Source organism: Nanorana parkeri, unplaced genomic scaffold (assembly GCF_000935625.1).
Source record: "Nanorana parkeri isolate BGI_ZX_2015 unplaced genomic scaffold, ASM93562v1 scaffold864, whole genome shotgun sequence".
Classification (NCBI taxonomy): Eukaryota; Metazoa; Chordata; class Amphibia; order Anura; family Dicroglossidae; genus Nanorana; species Nanorana parkeri.
The window spans coordinates 310,005-316,106 of record NW_017307132.1 but is presented as its reverse complement, the minus strand read 5'-3'; positions in this window follow the sequence as shown (position 1 = coordinate 316,106).

Sequence of the window (6,102 nt, the reverse complement as noted above, 5' to 3'; positions counted from 1 at the left end):
TATGTGTGTTGTAAAGTAGCCAACACTCCAAGCTCGCTCCCTTAATGGACTACAATCTCAATACAAATTAGTAAACTGAACATGAGATTGTAGTCCATCACCAGAGTGAGTTTGGTGTGGTGGCTACTTTACAACACACACATGGACCATGGGGAACAAAACTAACCACCCTCCAGAAGGAGGGACAGTGTCAGCACCAATTCAGAGATGATTTGAGGATCTACAGCTGAGTGATATACAAATAAGCTACACCTGAGTTAGGTTCTAACAAGAACTTTAGAACAGGGAAAAAGTTCTTTCAAGAACTTAGAACTCAATGAAAGTCTATGGGACCAGAACTCGTAAAATCAAATGTCCCTATTTTGAAGGCTTATATGCAAGTTATTGGCCATAAAAAGGGTATGGGGGATTCGGGTACTGCCCTGGGGGACATGTATCAATGCAAAAAACCCTTTTAAAAATGCAGTTTTTAAAGGAGCAGTGATTTTAACGTTGCTTAAAGTGAAACAATAAAAATGAAAAATTCCTTTAAATATCATGCCTGGGGGGTCCCCTTAAACTCCTGTAAAGTGGTGGATCTGTACAATGTATAGAACTTGCTGCAGCAAAACTGACATTTATAAAGAAAAAAAATTATATTTAAATTGGCGGTAATTGGTTTTCCCTTAATCTTGTAAACAACTGCTTGGGGAGGCAGCCTGTATGAAGAGGCCACATTTTAGGAGATTTTTTGAAAAAATTCTGGTTTCTCTTTTGCAGATGTTGGATGAAAGTAACAACAGGTGCTTTCAAATGGGGCCTTTAGTGTTGGCAGTGCCTTCACACCGTAACCCTTCAGAGTTATTATTGACGAGTGCAGGATTGGGCCCTGCTCTAAAAATTCAAATTATATATACCTGTCACACAGGTGTGGAAAAATGGTAACCAAAGTAAAGGGTATGGGGGATTCGGGTACTGCCCTGGGGGACATGTATCAATGCAAAAAACCCTTTTAAAAATGCAGTTTTTAAAGGAGCAGTGATTTTAACGTTGCTTAAAGTGAAACAATAAAAATGAAAAATTCCTTTAAATATCATGCCTGGGGGGTCCCCTTAAACTCCTGTAAAGTGGTGGATCTGTACAATGTATAGAACTTGCTGCAGCAAAACTGACATTTATAAAGAAAAAAAATTATATTTAAATTGGCGGTAATTGGTTTTCCCTTAATCTTGTAAACAACTGCTTGGGGAGGCAGCCTGTATGAAGAGGCCACATTTTAGGAGATTTTTTGAAAAAATTCTGGTTTCTCTTTTGCAGATGTTGGATGAAAGTAACAACAGGTGCTTTCAAATGGGGCCTTTAGTGTTGGCAGTGCCTTCACACCGTAACCCTTCAGAGTTATTATTGACGAGTGCAGGATTGGGCCCTGCTCTAAAAATTCAAATTATATATACCTGTCACACAGGTGTGGAAAAATGGTAACCAAAGGAGGAGGGGTGGAGAAGCGCCAACAACCTGATGTGGAATGGTGATGGGATGTTGGGAAATATGAAAGTTATACTCACATCTGGGTGAGTTCATTGCGTCTTTGGACCGAGGATTTCAGGGAGGTGGTGCTGTGTCGTGAGTTGCCGGCACTTCTTGTTGATCGGCTATCCGGAGTTTCAGCGTGTTTTCAGAAATAAATGGAGCGCTTATTCCTGGACTTTTTTCTAAACTTTCACAATGGGAAAATGTGCCTTTGGTGTTGGTGCCTCCACACTGTAACCCCTCACAGTTACTCTTGATGAGCACAGGAATGGGCCCTGCTGTAAAAAAAAAGTCTAATTATATGCACCTGTCACACAGGTGCAAAAACAAAAATTGGGTGTTGGTGTTGCCTGCACACTGTAACCCCTCACAGTTACCCTTTGAAAATAATAATAATTTTTTTAAAACGGTTACACCGGTAACGCAGGAGGAACACCTGAGACGCGGAAGGGGGAACAGCAATGAGGCATCAAAACAACCTGCTGCTGAAAAAAAAGAAAGAAAATGAATTCAAAAAATTCAAAAAGAACAAAAAACGGGAACACTGGTGACGTAGAAGGAGGGACAGTTGCGATGCAGAAGGAGGGACAATGATTACGCAGCAAAATAACCTGCTGCTGAAAAGAAATCCTTCAAGGTAAGTGGCTCACAAAGGACAGAATCCATGATACGCTTCTAAAGGAGCATTCTTAAAAGGGACCTGATCTACTCCACCATCACATACCACTGCTAAAGCATTTTCAGGCACGGGCAACTTAAAGGAGAACTATGGGGTGAGTGAACTACAGTCATCCCCATAGTTAGAGCTGACGTGTGACACATTGGCTCTATTGATCAGGAAGTGAGCGAAAACATACTAATCATCATGTCAGTCACCGCTCCCCACAGGGACTCCTCCCCTCCCCGATCCTCCAGCGCTGACTGCATGATTGCCTGTTTCATTGCTGACCTGGATCCGCCTTACTACTCTCTTGCCTACTGCCTGCCCATGACCACCGCTTGAAGCTGACCATTCTGCTGCCTTGCCCGTTGCTGACCTCTGCCTGGGCCCAGCCATTCTCTAGTCTTTGTTAAACCTTCCCCTCCACCTTGTAGCCTCCTAGTCCCCCGCTAACTTACTGGTAGGGCGATCCTGAGGGCTGCAACCTGGTACGAGCACATGGTGAAACCCAACTCCACCATCAGGAGCTCTGGTGAAAACTGACTGGTGCTTAGATTCTGCGTCTCAAGCAAGACTGCGTCACCATAAGAGGGTGTTGCCGAAACTTGTTTCTGTAGCCTGAATCACATCTTCTACGTAATTTCACCTGTTAATTTCATCAATAGAATGTAATTTTCCAGGCCCAGAGTAGAGTGCAGAAAACACAACATCCTTGAGTCTTGATTAAGGCTCTTTTCTCCAAGGAGGTCAGCATAATACAACCTAATGACTTCCAGGATCCCTGACCTAGAGTTTATTAGGGAACCTGTACTATACATTATGCCGATGACCATCTGCACTCTGTTTCCAGTTCTATGAAGGGCCAGGTGAGTGGTACTTCCCTTAGTCCTCCTTTAAAACCAAAAAGCTGTGCTAGACATATTGACATTTGCAGAGAAGACATTTCACCTCATAGATCAACCCAGAATCTCCTCTACTCATTACAAGGCAGTCAAGTTTCCTTACTTTTTTCCCTTGGAAACCTTCAGCTTTGTAAGCTCCCACCACTCTGACTTACTCCTGTAGAGGTCTAGATATGACAAACACACGCCTGTAGGAATTCCTCAAATGGTGTCTTACCTTTTCATTGTCCAAGAGGACTAGATTCATCCTCCAGATACCCCTCCCATTGGGTGACATATTGGGGGTATTCAGAGTCACTGATAGAATACATTGTTCAGAGAACTGTTACTTAGCTGCCAAGAAAGTCCCCCTTTAAAAAAAAAACTATCTATCCTACTCGAGTTCAAACCCATGTCATCTGGGCAGGGACTAATGTAAACATCTACCAGATCTGCTTCCCTAACTATTGCATTCAGAAAATGCTGTTATAGCCCAGCCTGTCTCTGGAACCTCTGCTGTCTTTGGGCCCAGCAATGGTGTTGAAATTTCCTCCAAAAACAACTTGCCAGACTAAAAGAAAAAGCTTAATCTTTCTAAAGAGGCATTCCCTGTCCCATTTTGTCTGGGAACCATGAATGTTAATCAGGTGCAGGTCCTGTCCCCTCTCAGAGATGTCTAGGACCATGCCTCTCCCAATCTCTACCTTGATCACCCGTCGACGTGTTATCAAGTCAGTAAAAGGCATGCAACCCCAATGTAAGGTGTAGCCATAACAGATCAGAAGGAGGGACAACGCCTCCACTCCCTCTTTGCAAGATGGATATCTGCTAGGCTTCTCAGCTTGGTCTCTTGAAGAAAAAAAATGTCAGCATTATTCTCGCAGAGCAAAAATAAGGTCATCTTTCAAGCACTTACAGAATCTAGGTTGGTAACATTAATGTTGGCCACCTTTACGAGGATGGAATCTGCCATTAGGGTGATTAAGGCAGTTGTTTCTTAGCTTGACCCAAGGTGCTTAAATGACCCCTACGTATCTTCCTCCATTGGAGATATTGAGTTTGAGGATTCTCCCTGCCTTCCTGACAGAACAAACTAATTCATCAGGGATAACCCTTCTAATACAGAAGAATAAGCAGGGGCAAAGCTATCCTTTCCTTCCTCTTTTTCTTCTTCTTACCTCTTTTTCACTTCTAGCAGTAGCACATTCTCTCTGTCCTAGTCCTAAATAAGGGGTTTCTCCCCTCCTCTCCCTATGTATTCACCCCACCAGTATCCCCTTCCCTCCAAATGGACTTCATACTCTGACGCACGGGTTTATACGCGCAAGTCGATTGGCTGAAGATGACATTTTTCATCTCGGCACGCTCAGCTATACGAGCTCTCACATTTATGTGAATATCCACGCACCACCGCTCCACGCTGCTTCACGTGCAATGTGTAACAGGCTTTACTTTTTGACTAGTAGTTCTGTAAATGCAAGTTCCTCATCTCTCATGGCCACACCCTGATAAAGTGTATACCAGAATAAATTTGAATGGACAACTTGGAGGTGGCATATTATATACACAAACGTTTAGAAGCAGTTGTTGGTTAGAATTTAAAGTGACATTAAAGGATACTTTTTTCCCCCTCCCCCAATGTTAATGTCAGCACTTACCTTAAATGATGTCTCTTAATCCGATCTTCCTCTTCTTTCCTGATGTTTTCATCTGTCCCTCCAGCGGTGCGGCGGCTCTCCGATCCAGCGCTAACTCCTGTCTGCTTGCAGGCACTTCCGATCAAGCAGTGTCTGCATGCGGGTGCACGCGTCCATACACTTACCTTGTGTCTCTGCTCGTTTCCCGGCCGAGAATCCGAACTGCGCATGCGCCCGCCCCAAGATGCTTTGCGGCCGCCGGAGCAGTTTCGTTTTCTCGGAAGGGAGCGCGCAGCCAAAACAAGGTAAGTGTAAACCGCTGTTAAAGCGTTTTTTTTTTTTATTAAACTTTTTGCCTATATCTACTGCTTAATAGCAGTAGATATAGGCAAAAAAAAAAACGGAGGCTTTAGAACCCCTTTAAGTATGCATGAATAACAATAATACCGGCAGACTGCTTTTCAGATATAGCAACGCTGCAGCATCCTCCTCAAGCCAGAGATTCATGGTATTTCTCAAAGTGCAACATGTTTGGAATTGTTAGTTGTCACAGTCATTACCTGATTATCTTATCTTTAATTATGTACATAAATTGTAGCCCTAGTGACTATCAGGAAAATTAAGGAAAAGAGAACTGCTGTTTCTATCTGACGAACAATATATTTTCAAAAACATATGGCCCTAAAAACTAATGTACGTGCCTGGTTAAACCCCACAGAACCCTGGTGAGACCCCACACAGCCCTGGTGAGACCCCACAGGCCTGAGCGGGGCCTCATGTTTAGGTTTCGCCTAAGGCCTCGCAAACTCTAGAGCCGCCTCTGACGACAGACTTGACAGACAGAACTGAACTTTAGAAACTTCTTTCAATATAGGCAGGCAGAAGGAAATGACTAGTCACCAGTATTGCCTGTGGTCACCCTGTGGCCGAGCTTTCTCTTATTACTGACTTACTTAATTACCATGTTTTTCCACTTTGTCTCTATGGGGAGACAGCCATCTTGGTAGAGGCAGAATTTTGCTTCCTCAACAAGAAAAACAGATGTGTGCTAGAGTGCATATTTTAGACAACATTGTCTTGTTAATAATAGTTGGTGATAGTAATATGAAATAAATATAAAGTTTGTGCTAATGCTATGGAAATGCCCTGATTGTCCTATGCACTTCATAGACAGAGAACAAACAAGTGGGAATAGCTATACCCCTGAAATCTTGCAATTTGGTTCGCCTTTTTTTTGCCCTAAGATAGTCTGCCCTAAGATAGTCTGGTAACCTTGTGCATGATGCAGAAAAAGAAGGATTCCATCTCTGCCTTTATTTGTTTTGTAAACCTGAACATCTTCTCCCCAAACCCCTGATCCTTAGCTCCCCTCCCCCCCCCCCATGAAACATTGTGCCATATTCATCCATGAGCT